The sequence below is a fragment of the Anopheles bellator genome, chromosome 2 (genome assembly GCF_943735745.2).
Source record: "Anopheles bellator chromosome 2, idAnoBellAS_SP24_06.2, whole genome shotgun sequence".
In the NCBI taxonomy this organism is placed as follows: Eukaryota; Metazoa; Arthropoda; class Insecta; order Diptera; family Culicidae; genus Anopheles; species Anopheles bellator.
In genome coordinates this window covers 22404008-22422853 of record NC_071286.1, presented here as the reverse complement: position 1 = coordinate 22422853, position 18846 = coordinate 22404008, and positions in this window count along the sequence as shown.

The following is an 18846-nucleotide window of genomic DNA, read 5'->3' as shown; positions in this document are numbered from 1 at the left end:
AGTCAATAATTTGTTTCCTCTACTTACCACTCTGTTTTCGGTTAGTCCGTGTAGCTCACAAACTAAGTCAAGTTATGGTTGCATAACCGTGAAAGTAAGCTTCACTGAAAAATCCCTTTCTTTAAGACCTTTACTTCAAATCCGGCATTATGACAAATGCCATTTTTTCTCTCCCTATGTTCGATCGTGTCTCCAGTTGGGTCCAAAAGGGTCCCCATTAGCAGAGCATAACTGCGAAAATGGTTTACGAAACCGCTCTCGGTTTGAAGGTGTCCCATCAAACGTACCGTGAATGGTTTAATGTCTGCGCAAAAAAGGACACCTAATTTGCCGGTCGCAGCGGGACACCAGAGTCCGTCCGTCCAGAGAAAGGAGATATTCGGCGTCGAGATAATTTACGACGCTCGACCATTAGCAGTTTGGCCGGCCACAGACCACAATGGTCAGTGGAAATCGATCATCCGGTGGGTGATGATTTAACACATTTCTTTGGCAGAAGCCAAAGCCGAGGTCCCACAGCAGAAGGCGTGTATCGTAAATCGCCAATCGAAATCGGTGAAAACTTAATCACAAAACCCCCCAACCACCTCGGATTTATTGATCGGATCAGATAGATTCACCCGCCAACAGGATGTGCGGGGAGGACACTTTCGTTCGGACGTTTTGCATGTTTTTTTTTGCATTCATAATTATGCGGAATCCACACGAAGAGGTGACAGGAGCTGTAGCATTTGGAATTTGAGCCACTTTACGTAACGTGGCGGGAGAAAGATTTTATGACCCTGCAGACCCGGATACCTCGACGAACGCACGCACGAGGTCAGCTAGAAACACGGGATAGCCAGAAAGGCGAATAGCGAGCTGAGGAACTTTAGCAAAGAGACACACGGTGACACGGCGTCTTAAGGTTTCGATTTTCTCCGCGAATGTAGAGGCCAATTCAAACCAGGATGTTGTTTTATGTCGATTTAATACGATCTTTGGCGTGGCTTTGGCTTTTAATATCTCACCTTTGGGGGTTGATGGTATCCTGTGTGCTAAATAACCTGAGCTGCTTCGTCGTTTGCACTCCCGGGTGGCGTTGGAGCACGACCGATTATCGATTAGCGATCGATCACAAAAAGGCTTCACTTTCGGTTATCTCACTTCTAGGGAAGGAGAAAGGTCGACACGGTTCATGGCACGTGACTTTCAACACACACATGCACTGATCGCACACTTCACATTGATTACACTTAAGACACCGACAGTACGTTCCCGGTGACACCACAACGTCTAGAGGATCGTGTTCCGCGGTGGACTGCCTAAGAACGTTCGATGCGTTACGATCTGTGGCATCTAGCACGGTCGTTGACATGCGGCGAGTCGAAGTGAGTCGCCAGGGTCGATCTGTAAATAGGTTTAACGAAGAAAATCAAATTAGACAGACGAGCATACGGGAGCATCATATAGAAGAGTGTTATCATTAGATAGTTTGTGTTCAATAATTGACTTTTCTGGAGATTGATTTATAAGGGCTTTGGTTAGATTAAAACTTTAATGGTTTCGAAATAAAATTTAAAAAACATTTTAATTTTTTTTAAACATTTTAAAGCATTAGTGCACGACCCGAACAACATTAGTGTCCCAACACCGGGCCGAGGTCATCCTACGGTACCTTTTTTTTTTGGTTGCAACTCACGGCCCCGTTATGGATCAGCGTATGAAGTGAAAAGCATAACCCCCTACCGGCGGTGGCCAAGACCCGACCGTCCCCCTTAATTTGTTCCATCAGGATCATGCACCGTTTCGTGCACCAATTCACCCATATTGTGGCCATTTTTGTTTTTACTATTTTCTGCTGCATCGCTATTCCTGACTTGCAATCGACTCAAAACCAGCGGAGAAAAAAAACACAAAACAAGCTGCACTAAAGAGGAATGCTGCACCTCTGCACCGTAACCACACTGGCCGGCCGGCCGGCCTGCACGGAGAGGGATCGACAATGGAACGTGACATTTTCGAATTATGCTCGCGACGAGCGTGCACTTTGGATTTCCTCGTTTCCCGACTCGTTGCCCGATGGGGGCCCGACGCGCTGGAAGCAACACGATAAACCGTCCCGTGGAACGAAAGCAACATAAAAACAGTAACAGCACATTCAAAAATAAAAAAAAATCCCATCATCATGCTGCTGGCACGACGGCGGCGGTTGCGATTGGTGTCGCAGCACGGTGGAGAAGCAACCGTCACCCGGAGTCGCCTAACGGAGTCGCGGTTGAACTACATCCATCCTGCGCCGGCCCGACGGGGTCGAACGGTTCTGGAGTTTATGTCATCGTGGTGTGATTTTTCATGTTCGCCCATTCCAGGCGCTCGGTTCCGAGCATTCCGATCCCGTGCCGGTGGTCTCTCTTACGGTAAGCCCTGCGCTGGCTGGCCTGCAACGGACTCCATTTGTCTTTATGGCTTAAGTCGGTGAAATCTTCGGTGTCACATTTTCGTGACGTTCTTTGTACGTTCAACCATCGCCTCCGGCTGCTGTGGTTCAATTTTCCTACCCCGTTTGACAGTTGCTAATGGTTACGGACATTAAGAACAGTGCGTTAGCTGAGAGGCAACGCATTACCGATCCACAAATTAAGTCCGGTTGGTGCAAGTGTATGAAAATTATTGGCCCCATTTCAAGGGTGGAAAGTGAACGAAATAAAGCAGTCAACTGTGGTAGGACAAGTGACGGTCCAATGCGGCCACAATGAGCTGTAACATACATGTTTCGATTCGAAAACGCTTTCTCCCACCCAATGTGGCGCACACAAATCATGATCAACGCCGATCATCAACCCTTTTCGGGGGCCAAACATAGAAACCAAAAAAAAAGACAGTAAAACGAACCACGTGAACAGCATTGACAACGGCGTTTATTAGCAATTAATGGTGCCATTGATTTATGGGCCACACTCTCTCACTGGGCCACCGTGTCACCGAGACACCCGAAGACACGAGCATAACACAATGCTCAGTGCCACTTGCCCGACGGCAGCAGTGCCAGTGTCTTCGGCATGAAAGCCCCCTCCAAACAACTTCGTACGATCGCCAAACCATCGTTCCGGTGAAAATGGCCCAACTAGTGAGCCGATGTAAATCACACCACCCCAGCTCCTTCCGGGAAGGGGTTGCCCTCCGGGTCCGGGAGGCAGAGCGCATACTAATGGCCTGGCGGCGGATGAAGCGAAAGTGTGCAGGCTCTCGATTTGTTTCAGCCACAAGAAAAGTTTCTGTCCGAAGTTTGTCACCAGGCCCCGGGTTTGATTTATGCCATCCAGCCCGCAGATGGCCGTGAATGTCATACGAATCGATTTCCGAAACCTTTGAAGCGTGGCCGCCCAAAAACTATGCCACCCCCGAAAGAAAACCCGTCGCCGCCGCCGAAGTTGTTTACAAACTCCTTCGTTTGCGTTGACCACCGTTGGCGGTGACGCGTGTTTGGTTACGCGCTTTATTTTCGGCCGGCAAGGGGACTTGTCGTCGTTGTTGTTGATTTGTTGAAACAATAGACACCGCGGGCGCAAAGTGAAATTCGGTAGACCCTCGGGCGCGACCAGTTGTGCCCAATAGTATGTTGCGGGCCACCGGATATTGTCATCCGCCCGTTGGTTTCGATCTTGAAAGATTGCCGGTTTCGAAGCCAATGTAGGTCAATCGGGATGTCGCAAGCCCGCAAAATTTGGATAATCGAAAGTACGGCGAACCTGTGTACTAGAACACGGTGGTGGGCATCGTAAACGTTGGAAAAATGGGGATGAAAAACTGAACCAAACACATACGCGGACATCCTATTTGTTTGGCGTTAATGAAACAGAAACATTGTTTACCATGTCTGGTTTTGGGGGTTTTTTTAGTGGGGCGTGTTTTCGGCGGTAAAGGTCGAGTTCGGGCGGAAGGTCCCAGTTGTCAGGGATGTGATCGCTTCGAGAGCAACTGTGTCGGTTGCGGTGCTAACTCAAGCGGTCTTGAAGAATAATCGAGCGCAATTTGCAGAACGCATTCGACGTATCTTTTGGTTAATTCTTGATTCGAGAAGCGTCGAATGTGTTAGGCTAAAAATTTAAATTTCTATTCTTGAATCTTTAATTGGCCGCGATACTTTCTAAGTTCTTAAAGGCACAGTACGTTGCTATTGTGAACAATTTTAGACCAACCGGCAATAAATGGTTACCTATGCTGGAATTTGACATTTTGATTTGAATACACGCAACATAAACAACATAACAAACATATCTCGACGATCACGGGTACATTTTGTGTTTGTATTGAGTCAGTTGTTCACGCGATCTAATGATAAAATGTCCGTCCCGTGTCGTCCAGCCGCAGAAGGCACCGGACACCGAACCGAAATATTTAAATGGTTGCATTGTCACATGTAATATTGTGGAACCCACGTAAACGTGGAATTGTGTTGGGCAGGATCACGGTACTGGAGCTCGCTGCCTTCAAAGTTTTGGTCAATTCCTGAGATAAACGCTGACATTGCCCAACGCGTCACGTTTACGATACCCAACAGCCAACATTTACAAAACCCGGGATACCGGGTCACAATTTACAATCAAACCCCTCACAGCGTGCCGATGCCTCACGAGCCCTGGAACGGGCCAACTATTGGAACATAAATTTATTAAAATGGCCTTAGTGAAACGGGGGCCGCCCCGGGGGCGCGCTGATTGTACAACATTTCAACGCACACACGTGGGTCTGGCAAATGGCTATTGTTTTACCGCTGCAGATGGCCACGCGTAACACCCCAATGGAAGGGTATAAAAATGCAAATGCATCGAGAAAACGGGCCGGTTACATCGACATCTCCGGTGGCCGGTCGGTCTATGGCGGCGCAGGTTAACCAAAGGGGGCAAGTGACGCAAATTAGCGTACGTAGGTGGGCCGCGCCCGAACATGGACGGATCATGATGAGTGCATGTTGCCTAGAAACAATAGGACCCGCAGGTCAGCCGTCATCCACAGAATCGAACATTTTTGGGGGGTTCAATTAATTTCAATAAAACCGATCTCACGCAGGTTTTCCAAGGCGTAATGTGTAAAGGAAGTTGATCATCTCAGATCAAATACACGCTTGGGCATGGTCCCAACCACAGCGCCGCCCCGCCAGGGTTTGCGTTGGGTATGATAAATTGTAAATTGCACCAATTGCGGCGCCAGCTACCGTTTCTGGGTCCGACTTTGACGAAACGAGAAGACACCGCCCGGCCGCATCACCGAAACGCTCCGTTGAGCCTGAATCGATGCGTGACGCTATTCAGATTCGTTACCGTCTGCTCTCGACAGCGACGCGTCTGACGCGATGCACGAGTTCTTTTGCCAATTTATTGAATCGCCGGGATGGCTCCCGGAAACGGGCCTAAAGCAATAAACCAACCCCGAAGAGTTCAACCGAGTACGGGTGCGTTGCGTGTTTACTGTAACGGTAGTGGCGCACTGACTGCATCGTTCATCTGTGGAGAGAGTGCGATTCTTTGGCAGCTTCTTCGTCTCCGTAGTAACGAGATTAAGTTCTCAGCCCCGGCCCTGCCCTGTAGGCGTATCAATAAACCATAGGATTTATGGCAGCACCAGGGCCTGGGATGGTGGCGCAAACTGTCACTGCACTGCGCTGCCGTGTTCCGGTTCTTGCACGGACCCAAATCCTGAAACACTGTTGCCCTGTTCTTTGGATACCGTTTGCTTCCCGCATCTTGACGCCAACTCGCGAATCAGTTGGGCCAATCGTTCATTGACACGCACTCCGATTGGCAACTCCTGGGCCGTGCACGTTTTATGTAAACACTTCTCTGAGACCCTGAGATCGGAGACGCCTCAGAGACAAGCCGGGCTGGGTCTTCTTCTAGCTCCAGCTTCTTATGCCGCACACAGAAAGAGCTCAACGATTAATAATCCCTTCGAACGCCTGCAGCGCGCGTCCTCCGCTTGGAAAGAGCAACAAATAATGTTACCACCTTTCTCCCCATAACTTGAGTGGCACATCGTGCTAATGACGCAACCGGAAAGTACCTCCCGGCTTCTTGTTCCCGATCTCTCTCAAAACACGCACGTATCAAGAGTAAACCCTCGAGAGCTCCTTCCCCCAGAGGATCACACGCCGGTGTCCGTCCGGATTCGTGGCCACCCACGGTGAGCATATTTTGTGGTGCAGAATGATGACATTAAACCCAGCACCGGGTGGCATGAATTTGCGTTTTATGTAGCTTTACCTCTCGGGAGCACTGTACCCCCGTGGGGTGGTCCATTTCGTGCAAAGTGTTTTTATTGCACGAATTTGGGGAAGATTCCTGAGAGAGCAAAAAAATGGCGGGATGACAGCTGTCCGAGTTGTCAACTATTTCACAGCCCCAAAGGACAAAGGTTAGGCGGCAGCATAAAGGTATGATGAACCGAACGGAGCAGGCTCTGGGATAGGGTTTAATGTTGGCAAGCTGTTACGAAACTGCTGCGCTCCATCAGAAGGTACGTTCGCTTCCGTGGCAGCATGTCGTACAAGTGTCACCTAAACCACCGGCGGTGCTGGGAGAAGCAGCCAGCCGGCGAGAGATTCCGCCAAAGATCAAAATTCAATTGCTGCCAACAACAATCGAATCATAAACCTGAATCATCGGTCGCCGCCAAAAGACGCACCTGGGCTGGCTGGAAGGTAAATACTAGAATTTGACATTTCCAGATTTGGTCAGCATGCGCAATAGGGCACCGATGACAGCACCCTCGGGGCCGTTGCAGACGAAGATTCTTCTTTTCCCGACGTCGGTTCTTTCGCTCGGGGGGGCACTTGGGAAACGTTCGCTGGCGGTCGATTGCAGAGCCATTCTGCACTCTCAGTAGACTCCCGTGCTCGTCTCGTCGTTCGGCGAGTGAATCTTCACCATATTTCTTCGGGCGTGGGGGAAAAACGTGCTCACCGATTGATATGACTCAACATAATGGGCTTTTCCATCTTTGGTAAGAATATTTTTCCACCATTTTTCACACTAAAAACGCGACACTCACACAATCGATAAAGTCGCACCGGTCGGGACTAGTAGTCTCGCTAACACACCACCTAGAATATACTACTGGCCACTGGGAAACACAGCGCGTACCGGTTTTGCAATGAAACGTAGCCACCGCTGACGCTGACATTCACAGCACCATTCGCTAATTGCACTCTCATCACCTCACGTCACGGTTCACTGCTACTTCGATTAATCTTCGTTGGGTTGGTGTTTTCGTTTTTCATTTTCGATTTCACGACACGCTCCGGCACGCTGAATTCGAATGTGGCACGACGAGTGCGGGTCCCGAAATGTGTCGGTTCGCCGAAAGTCACGCATCTCTCGGAAACAGCATCCTCCAGCGAGAAGGCGAAAGTGTGAGAAAGAGAGCGATTCACAGTAAGCAACAAGCGAACATTCTGTCCAGAATGGGGAGCATCTAGAGAGCAACAGAAAAAGGGGACACTGCAGAAGATCGAGAGATGGAGCCTGTAGGAGTCCCCCTTAACAGAGAGGGAGAGAGTGTCAAAACATAGAGAGAGCCCCAAGATGTTCTAACGGAGAGAGCGCGCGCGCGTGACCTGGCGGGCGTGTTGCATTCTGAGCGGAAACATGGGTTGCCGGCATGCAAACGATCGCGGTTCCGGCGGTCGTTGGCGTCTGCATTTGCTCTGTCACCCACGGAAAGACTTATGCTGGTGTTGTGACACTTTTTATCCACAATCATTTTTTATCACGATCTCGGGTGGGCTGCGTTGCGTGGGCCCGAAATGGGGAGAACAAATTAAAACAGCACTCTAAATGCGCCTCTCGTCGGAGTGCGTCCTCAGGGCCAAAGTTCTGGCACCACTCTCGGGGGTTTGAACCCTACCAACCTGGGGATGAGAGTTGTTTGGAAAACTATTACTCACACTCAACAGGCACATCAGTACGTGGAATAATAACAAGCGATTTGTTTTTATAATATTTTAGGGTAAATGAATGCAGCTACAGCCATCCAGGCGCAAGGCAAACACTCTGCTCTCTGAAGTCGCACTACGTTTGGCATCCAAATAAGTAAGGTAATAAGGTAAGTGCAATTTTATTTGACATTGAAGCAAATTTATTGAATGAACCAAAGGCCACTAGCACCGGGTACACCCGACTCGATTTCATTTCCCACTTTTCCAGCAGGGGTCAGTCACCGTTTGAAACCGCTCTTGAGAGCTGCGGAGTTTTTAATGTTTGGATTCAATTTTCAACGACCGCGGACGCAGCGCCAGGCTGTTGACATTTCGGTACAACCTTTTCGACACTTCTTCATCCGAAGTGTGTGTCCCTTTTTATGTGTTAAATCATAAGCCGTCCTGGTATCCAGGCACCCTGGGCCACTCGAGAATCGTCGGATGAACGATTTATGGGTGACGTATATTTTTCAAAATCGTCACCAAACTGTTACATACTGGCTGGCGGCAGGTGCTGGTAGTTTTCCGTTTCCCATTTTGGTCGGGGGACAAAATATGCGGGACGTCATTAAAATTAGGGAACGCATTTGACTTGGGACCATTTTTTTATGGCACTACACGATTTTTGTCGTGTCTTCAGTTTAACGACCGCCACCAAACGCGCACGGCCTAATGGATGGAAAATGATTGACATGGAACGAAGGGCAGAAGTCAAACGTCAGACGACTTCACGGCTTCGTTTTGTGAATCGCTTTTCCAGAGTTTTGTGGTTCATTTTTCCGGCTCCCAATCGCACATGCACCGGGCGACAGTTTCTGAAGTGGGCGACGTGGAACTGGATCTTCTGGAGAACTCCCGAACCCGAACCAGTCACTTCGAATGGCTAAAATTAGCCCAGCGACTTGACGAGGGCCATCTGTAGACGGGGACACTGAATCATTGCGTGTGCCGGGGAAAACATATTTCCATTCGTTTCACACACACCACAGTGCCAGAAGGAAAGCGTTTTCCACGAAACACTTGGCTGATTTGATGAGCAGACCCCAGCACGCGGTGGAAGGGATTGAACATCGATACACAAATCCAGCTACATGGTCTTGGTCTCAACTCCGGTCCATTTCTCTGATTCATTCATGATTTCGATCGATCGATCGATCGAATTGAATCCACTCATTCATCGTAGTCCGTGCGGCCATTTGTCCAAGATCACGTCGTAGCAGCGACGTCGTAGCTCTGGTTGCGATGGGAAGACATCGGGTCTGGCGAGGTTTTCGAAGTCACCAGCGGCACGGCACATTGCACGTGCCTTGAAACGATACACTCCCATAAATAACTCACGCGTTCCGCGCATTCCCTGGATTTCGGGGTCGACTTTTTGGGGGCTTGGAGGCAAAGTGGGTATCCCATTTCCGTTTCTTGCTGAAGCGCGAGCGGGGCAAGGCGCGCGTCGATAGTTTCATTCGAAAACTTTCTCATGAAAACCGGGTGAAAGTGTCACGGTCACGGCACTACCGCGGGGGTTCTAGGGATATTGCGTTTTCGGAGCGAATGTGAGTGTCGTCTAATTTTGCATCGATGGCCAAAGTCGAGGTGAAAGGGTTCACTCGAGGGCTTGTGAAACTCACTTTCAAAGCATCGCACGGGGCCCAATAAGCAATTAGGCTGAAATTTTTAATCTTGGTCTTGTAATGATGGTGCCAGATCGTTCGGGAAAATATTGGCAATCGAAAAGATTGACATGATGGCAATAATTTGGTTAGCTAAATAAAATAGGTCGCAATGTTTTATAAAATAACTCTGTACAAATCTTGAGAAAGTAACAGATATGGATGGCTTGCTTCATGTAAGAAGACACCAGTTCCAAATATTTTCCTTAACAACTTATCAAGCCGCATCAATTTTGAATCATTAATTCATTAAATCATAGTATAAAGTATCTTCTCAGCATGGTTCGTGTGCGGCAAGTAAAAAGTATCAACATTTTCACTGGCCACATCAAGATAGGGAAGCATCACTTTACGATAAACGCGGCCATGATGCACTTTATTATTCTTTCATTTCAACCATGGTTCCGTGGATCGTTTTACCGCATCGCGAAAACGGAACGCGACTTCATTGGTCCATGGTGCCTCACCGCCGACCGTATAAGGTTTGTCAAATTAGTTGATTAACAGTGGCGTCCCGGGATGTCGGAAGATCTTGTCAACGGATGTAAGCCGTGGCAAAAGAATTATGACAAAACGGAGTTCCGCCGTCCGCCTCGACCAGAGAATCGCCGGAGGAGCAGAAAACGTGGAAGGCAGTTCTCGCGCGGCTCTACCGACTGGCGTCCCGTGGCGTATCTTTCATCGTCGGCGGAGTCCGTAATAAAGCGAAACAGCTCCCGACTCCACTCCACGCGACGCTTATTATTATCAAGGACTCGGCGAGCATTCCGGCAGCCATTACCATTTTCGGCCCGTCTGGGTTGCAGCATTTCGCACCACGCGGCCCGGCCCTTGAAGCGTCTGCAGGAGCGGGCAATTGTCTGCTTCGGTGAAGCATAAAAACCGGCGACGGCTACTCCCGGTTGCGACAATTATCCTTCAGGCTGTGGCCCCCAGAAGAAGCTCTTTTCATCCCGTGTACAGCACGTGCTCTGGGGAGGCGTGCTCGGCCCGTGGCACACGTGTGGATGGAAGAACAGCAACGCTGCAGTTCGGTTCGGTTCGGATGCAGTCTTTGGTACCGGAAAGCAAAACAATCTGTCTTGGGCCACACCATTCGGTCGATATTAGAACCGACATGTGTCTGGCACGTTAAGGCGCGCGTCTGTGCGAAACAATTACGCAGCCACAAACGACTTTCTGCGCTCCGTTTTCATTATTATTTTCCAGTTGCCAGTTTTCGCTCCATTATGTATTGCCCATTGAATACCCTTTCGTTTACACGTTTGCTCCTTCGCTCCCTAATCATGCACAGCGCAGCGAAGGTAAGGCAAAGAGGCGCAATAGATTAATCAAACACCGGCCGTAAACGGGTGTATATGTTTCACCGAATAATGTTCGTTGCAAATTGTTGCCTTGCAGGCGGTTCCAAAAGCCATGTTGAGCGCCGAGAGAGAGGGGGTCTAAAACAAACATATTGTGTTCTATCAGCTAGAGGTGATCTCTGGTGCCCCTTTCTGTTTCATGAACCTTTCTACCTTTGCCTCTGTCATCGAAGCATTGTTCGGTGCTAGAGGTGAATGACTCTCACCAGGATGGGCCCGGTCCGTGCTGAATGAACATATCTATGCTGCGCAGCATTGCAAAAGGATGGTTCAGAAAGGACGGCATTTTTCATTTCATACTTGAACTGCGTTTGACTTTTTCTATGCGAAAAGGGTTGATAACCACAGAGCAATGAAAAAAGTAGAACGCAACTATCCCATGTGCCTGTGGTTGAGCGAAAACTGCGTAATATTATTCAAATGTACAACCTTAATTCAAAAACATCAGACAACAGACTATGTCAAGCTACACGCTTCTACGAATTATTTATGACCGCCACAAGGCGGCACACATAATCTAGTCCATGCCAAGTCGCAAGGGAAAATGGCTTTATTTATTTTCCAATCCCTTTCGGGTAGCTTCCTGGCAGCCCCGTCTGACGAAGCAGAAAATTGACCCCGAATCGGGGTCGCAAGCCACATGTGTTGTGCCGCCATCTATCCTCATCACTTCGTACCGGCACAATTGCATTGTAATCCAATTTGTTCGATACTGTGAGAAGCCTTCCAAAGCAGAGCTAGGGTGTCTTGGGCCAAGGGTCCCAAGTCCAGCTGCTCGTATACATTAACGTGTGGCGCGTGCCCATCCCGTGTGTAAGACAAGTTCTAACCGGCAACAACACCGGGAGACGACGGGATCATAAAACGAAGGCTCAAAATTAGGGGGCCAAACTGTGGCACTGTGGAACATGAAACGATATAGCACACTGCCTAATCCTAATGTTGTTTACTTCTGATGTGATGGGATATTTTTCCCATTTTCCCCATTTTGCATTTCCCGGAGCACTCTTTGAGGTTTGGTTTTATGTTTGCCTCCTAAAAACCACTCTCGTTCTCTCTTTCTCGGTGTGCAATCTGTTCAAACAAGCTATATTTTACTCAACCCAAAACCCAAGTAAACAAACACTTTAACGGTGGTCCCGGTTTGCGATGCTACTTCACCTAGAAAAAAAAATCGGGACGCCAAGAACGGAAGGGTTTTCGTTGGCTTGGCGAGTGAAGCGCGCATTGAATCGCCCGAAATGCGCAACAAAAATCTCATCCTCGACAGCCCACCGACCGCGATCCAGTGAGATCACGCAAAGTGAATGCGGACACAACATCGCTCGACCCACTTTTTGGTGCACTTTTTCGGGCGATTGTTGATACGTTGGAGGGCATCTCATCCATCGTTTCCTTATCCGATGCTACACTTACGGCTGAATGGGCCTCTCCATTTGAATGTCTGCAGTCGGACGATGGTGTAAACATGCCGGCGAGGGAATAAATAAATAAATGAATCAGACCGCCCAAAACCCGCCTTTTGGAATCTGGGAAACGGAATTGATCGGTGAGATGCAACGATGAAGCCAACACACATACACAAGACAGAAACCGTTTCGCATAAAAACAATAAACCACACTGGCCCTTCGCACTGCGAACCGCGCACAATTCTCCGCCACCATTTACCACTGAGTCTGACTATGTCTGGTTTTATGTGAAAATACTTTGAACCCTTATCCCCAAAAGCGACCCACCTGCTGCGGGTATTACAACCTTAAATTACGACTTTTGTGCTCTTTGCGATAGCCGTTGCCAACTGAAATACGACCCTTTCGCAAACCAAACGACTTTATTTGAAAACCCGTTATCATACGTTTGTTGCCCGACACTTCTCTAACGAACCCTGTGCGAACCCTCTCTGTGAATAATCTCTTCATGCATATGAAAAATGAATGCAGACCGTATTAGTTTTCCCCCCAATATGCAAAGAGCACCCTTCGGCAAACACCGTTTTGGCTGAAACCAACAAACCCGCACGGTAAACCCGTAAATCATTAACAGATCCGCAGCGACTGCGGAGAAACCGAAAGCGCCTAGCAGGTATGCAACCAGCACAGCACACCGCGCTGGTATTTGAAACCGAAAAACTTAATCACCTTCGTGACAGGCGAAACAAAAATCGTGCTCCCCCAAACAGCAATAGCCTGCCACGGCTAATGGTCCGTCTGCGCTTGTGTTGCTCGGTAACGACCGGTCAGCCTTTGCAAGTCTTCCTTTTTCGCAAAGTGACTAAGTCTTTCGAAAAACGAAGCCGAAACCGGCGACCATGTGGGAGAAAATTGTTTACATTCTATGCAACCGCTTTCCAAGAAAACGGATCAAAGTAAAAGAATACGATTTGTTTAGAATAGCTGCGCGGGCGAGGCGTTGGAGGATTTGCATTTGCAACACACCGTTCGATGGTTTCCGAGACTGACCTCCAAAACCGAAATTTGTTCGCCAATTTCGATTTAGAAGCCATTCAATGTTTTCAACGATTGACTCTTTAACGTTTCGGTTTTGTTAAGGTTTTAAGGCGTTCCTTATAATTTTGTCGGCCAGAAGACATTCGACAACAATCACCATCGTTCAACACAACGACAAGCTCAGCCAAACACCGGCAAACGACTGTTCTCGACGAAGAACACTATCCAAAACACTTTTTCGCTTATTTGTAAGCTCAACGCAATCGTCTTTAACACAACCGTGTTTGAAATTAGTTTAAATAGTGCCCTTAACATGTTGGCCGGGCGGAATTTATCGACCGATGACCGATCGCTATCGATCGTTTACAACAAAAATGGTTCTGATGATCGCAAACGGTTCTGAAAAATGTACGGTTGCCGGTTGAAAGACTAGCTGCACAACAGCACTGCATCAATACGGCGGACTTGCTCAATCAGGTGCAATAAATTTGAAACCGTTGAAACAAAAAATCGTGCTAATGAAACGAACGGTTTTAAATTAGTGAGTGCAAATGGCAAGATTAGTTTTTATTGATGTTTAGCCGCCAGTGACCGTTGACTTGTAAGTTACGCGCTACGGGCTGAGTCACTTCCTAGCCTACGTCGGCCGTTCTAAGCACAACAATAAAGTTGGCGTTTTTCTTGCCAAATACTGCACCCGGAACCACTAGAAACTCGAGGCTCCGATGCAGGAAACTCGAAAGAGTTATTATTGAACATTGGATCGTTATTATTCAATTACCTCCACGGTAATTGGTCGGCCGACCACCAACCGGGCGACCGGCTAATGCAATTCGCTACACCGGTGCATCGGTCGGTTGGTAATAAATTGGAGCAAAATGTGTTTGCCATTTTCGGTGGCAAACCACCCGCCGGTACGGGAGCACTTGCTGAGGGCATCCACGTGATGTATCATCTTCACCCGCTTCACCCGTCTCGATTATAAAAAGATCACTTTCTCTTTCCCGCTGGCACTTGCTGGGGCACGGAGAAACTAGCCACTAGACTGATGATGTACACCGATAGGTTAGCTCATGTTTTGCGAGCACATACGGGGCCAGACAGCTCGCCCGGACGGCGTGCCCGGAAGATCCGGTGAGGAGAAAAAATGGACGCCGGATCAGCGCTACTTGGTTGCGGCGTGTACAGGAGGCTCTGCGCCGTTGTCCGGTGCAATCGCAAGAAATCAGTTTTGTTTCGCTACTCTCTTCGCTAATGTTGTCTCGATATGTTGCGGGCCCGCGCGCACACCTCGCTACTTTTCCTAATCCCCATTCCCTATTCCATCACTCTTCATCATCAGCAGCGCGCGCGCGCGCCGCGCGTAATCAACCTCTCCTCGGAAGGCCCATTTGCGATTAGTTTCTTTTGGGCACCGCCGCTGGCTGGCCTCGATTACATACACTAGACATGGCGGCCCCCGGGGCCCCGTCCAAGTCGCCCAAGATCAAGGCGCATCGCGTGGCCGTAAAAACCGAAACCATCGAATTTCACCGTCGTGCGTCGTGGCGGCGCAAACAATCCGTATCAAATTTGGTTAACTTACCCGCGCAGTCCACTCGCACTCGACACTTCCGCCGCAGGGCGCTCTAGGTGTCCAAGGTGTTCCCCGGAGCGCGGAACGCGATATCCGATAGCTGTGGCCGCGTCGCGGTGATTCGACACCCGGACCAGGACAGGTCTCCACCCAGCAGAGAGCTACGTTACAACGCAGCGACCCAGCCCAGAGACACTGGACACCCTTGTGGAACGCCTTACACACGGAGCTCCTTGTGACGCAACACACACCACGATCGGCGACGATCTCCTGCGAAGGGCACTCCACTCAGTGACGCCTGAGCGCGCCAAATTTAGCGTAAAACGTCGGCTAGTAGAGGCCGAAACACTGCTAACCTAAAATTACTGTTGCACCTCGCCTACTTTCGATGGCGGCCGGCCCACCAGAGGCCTGTAACACACTTGCCGGATAATCAATTTTAATATTTTTAATTTCCTTCATCATTTCACACTTCTCGCGCTGCTCGCTTCACCACGTCTCGCGTTGGGGCTAGATGCTGGCGGTTGGACGCGCTCCAACGAACTGCGGTCCGTGCTGGCCGCAGCTGATAACTTCTCATCGATTCTCGCCGTGGACGAGCATCGTCACACGGCCACACACGGGCACATACATCGCGCCACACATACACACGGGAACACGACAGAACACAGATTGTGACGGAGCTGCGTGGGGTTCAGAAACTCTCTCTCTCTCTCTCGCTCTCCCTCTCGGGATGCTGTCGTGATCGCAATCGTAGGTGCTGCTCGCGAACTCCCCCAGGAACCTTGGCACAGGAGACCCCTGGAATGGTAGCAACAAACAGAATTAACTTCGCACATCAGACGGGCAATCGTTGCCGCGATCGTGGCCGAGATCGCGGCAAGGACGAACTTTCGCTATCCCAAGTGTCGGATCGGATCTTGCGTGCACGAGTAGTACGCAAACCGCTGCGACCCGACTTTGAACTGAACAGCGCGATTCAGCGCGGACGTGGACGTAACTCCGTTTTCAATTACACTCAATTGAATGATGGGCCGTGTCTGCGGGGTCACCCGGCTGAAGCGCATAAAATCTCGGGAAGGGATCCTCCCGGTCTCCGGGTAACGTTCCCTGGGTTCTGGAGTGGTGGTGTGATTCGTGGAGTGTCACGAGTCACGACACGGCGCAGAAGGTGAGCGGTCCGACACAATCACGGGTCGGGGATGCTTCTCCCACGTGCGATCCCCGGCGGTGCGCCCCTTCTATGTGGGCTGATCCAGTTATGTTATGGGGTCCGGTTTGCGTCGCCCCAATGCCTCGTGTGCCGGCAGCGAGGTATCAGTTGTCCTGCCTCGCCGAGAAGAACTCCCGGTGCTTCGAGATCTGGCCTGGCCCAGGGTCGAGGTGGTCGAGGTTTTCGGGCACGACTCTGTCGAAAAGAAGTGGCTGCATTATTGTTGCAGCGAAGCGGCCAGACAGCACAGGCCCTTCGGATGCGGACGGCGACGCCGTCCACGACGCGCCCTGATGCGCGGTGTCTGGCTCCTACGCAGAAAACGGTGCATTCGGTGGGACTATTTTTGTCCGGTAAACAATTAGCATAAGAACGGTATCGGCGTTCATCGGGCGAGTCAGTGTGCCTTTTGCAGTCGTTCTTGTGCCTTCAGAGTCGGCTCGAAGCCAGAATCGCGACGTTGTCGGCCAGACCAATGTTGCTGCTCCGGTCTCAAAGGTAGTTCACAAAGGCCAGCAGACCAGCCAGCAGAGATTCACGGGTCGCGGCAAATGAAATTTAACCCCTTCGTTCGTTGGCGGGCCAGTCCAATGGATGGGTCGGGCCATAAAAATGAGCGTAAATCAAGCCACAAAAGCACCGTCCACGGTCGGTTACGATGATTCCGAACTCGGACGGACGGGCTGGCCCCGAGATGCGTTGTGATTCATTTCTGGCTCTCTCTGTATCAGTTCTGGTGTCTGTGAAACAAAGTTGTAAAAATGTTGTGGTGCACTTCACCATTAGGAATCAATAGGAACCACTTTTCAGCGAAGCCGTTGTCCAGTGCTCCTTGTGCGGCTAATACTTCTAATATTAGAAATATTACAGTCTGCCAGTCCCGGTTCCCGGGGGAAATTTAAGGTTGCAATAATGACCCTCCACAGCACGCGACGCCATTCTCCCGCAGCGGATCGTAACATAAACACATCCATCACCCTAGGTGGATTGGCGCAGAGAAGGGTGCCGAAAGCCAGTGTTTGGCGCTTGGTCAATACCGATGATGGCGCGCGACAGAAGACGGAGAGTCTGTGCGCAACGGGTCTACCACGTGGTTCGGTACGCTTCCTGTTCGGTCCCAGCTTGGCCAAGTAATTGCTTTACCAACTGCGCTGCCGGACGCGGCAGTCAAATGTGGTTCGCGGCCGGTCAAACTCCTCGGTATTGGAAATTGGCAGTCGTTCAGACATTCTTCGGTGTGGAATTTGAAGCCATTCCGGTAACAGTTTTCGTTCGTGGGTTACGACCTACTGTTCCACCGGGTCCGTCTATGCTTTTTAGTAGGTTTATTTTTGAACTCGACCTTGCGACACAGCTCGAGCAATGGATTGACCGCAGGAAGCGGTTGGCTAATTGAGACGGACAACTGTACCGGGACGGCCCTTTCTTTCCCCATCGCTCGGAATGGCTTCCGCGCCCCAGCGAGCATACCGGGCACCGATCGGGCATCACCTAAAACTGTTTTCACGAGAGGTAAATAAATAAATGAACCCGTGAAAGTCCACAGGAAGCGAACCTACGGACGGACGGACGCACGGAACGAAATCAAGACGTGCGGTGGGTTCAACACGGTTCATTCCAATTCTCACCGGGCACACCCGAAGATGGATGATGGAGGTGGCCTGGTGTGGTCCGTCGGGGAACCACCTGGGAGTAGGACGTGCAAACGTTGTGCCCCCTGCCGGAGTCAGCCATTGTTGGGGCTCGTTGGTTCGTCGGTCGTCGGAAATATTGCGCAACAAATGCACCGCGATGTCGGTAACAGATTACCACCGATTCTATCGATCAACCCAATCGCTGATAAGAGTGGAAAGAAACCTCGTGCGGTACGGGGTGTCCCTCGCCGAAGTCTACTGGTGGCCGCCGCCCAGCTGAGAACATCGCCAACAACCGCTGGCCCGGGACCCTGCGGGTAATTAATTCAACGATTTCGACATTCGCACACAGCGGCGTTGTCCTAATAATCGCCATAAATTACGGTCGCTAAGTAATGGCACCGGAACGCAAGCACCCAGCATGGGTCCATCGTAAGCATGAGCGTGGACTTCACAGGTTTGTCGACTATTGGCAATAAACCCCCGAGTACTGCTGGCATTAGCAGAGGAATAGTGCTGGAAAAGTTACTGCGTAGTTTGCTAACCTCCTAAGTTAATTAACTAAATTACAGTCTTTGCAGAAAACGTAAAGAAAGTCCAAAACGTGTTGAAGTTGACGTGTGGATGGGTAGTATCGAAACGAATCAGGGAGTATGGTCACCAATTCAGATTCCTGCGGCGCTTTGCAACGTTTAGAGCAGGACTTTATTGTCGCTGTGAACATAACGGTCACGCAAAGTGATTGATACCAAGTCCCGCATATCCAGGCGGGTGTGTCCCACCGATATCGGGCTGTGGAATCTACAGCAATTAACCCACAGCTAATGTGCCGGTTAACCCACGCTTTTCCTCCCAAAAACCAAAGGTCAGCGGGCAATGGCGGGCGTCCTTTTCGAAACCAGGGACTCTTGACATAAATTTTCATTGCTTTGTGTCACTCCCTAATGAGATTAGTTCTGATTGTACGGCAACACTGTTACGACGGTT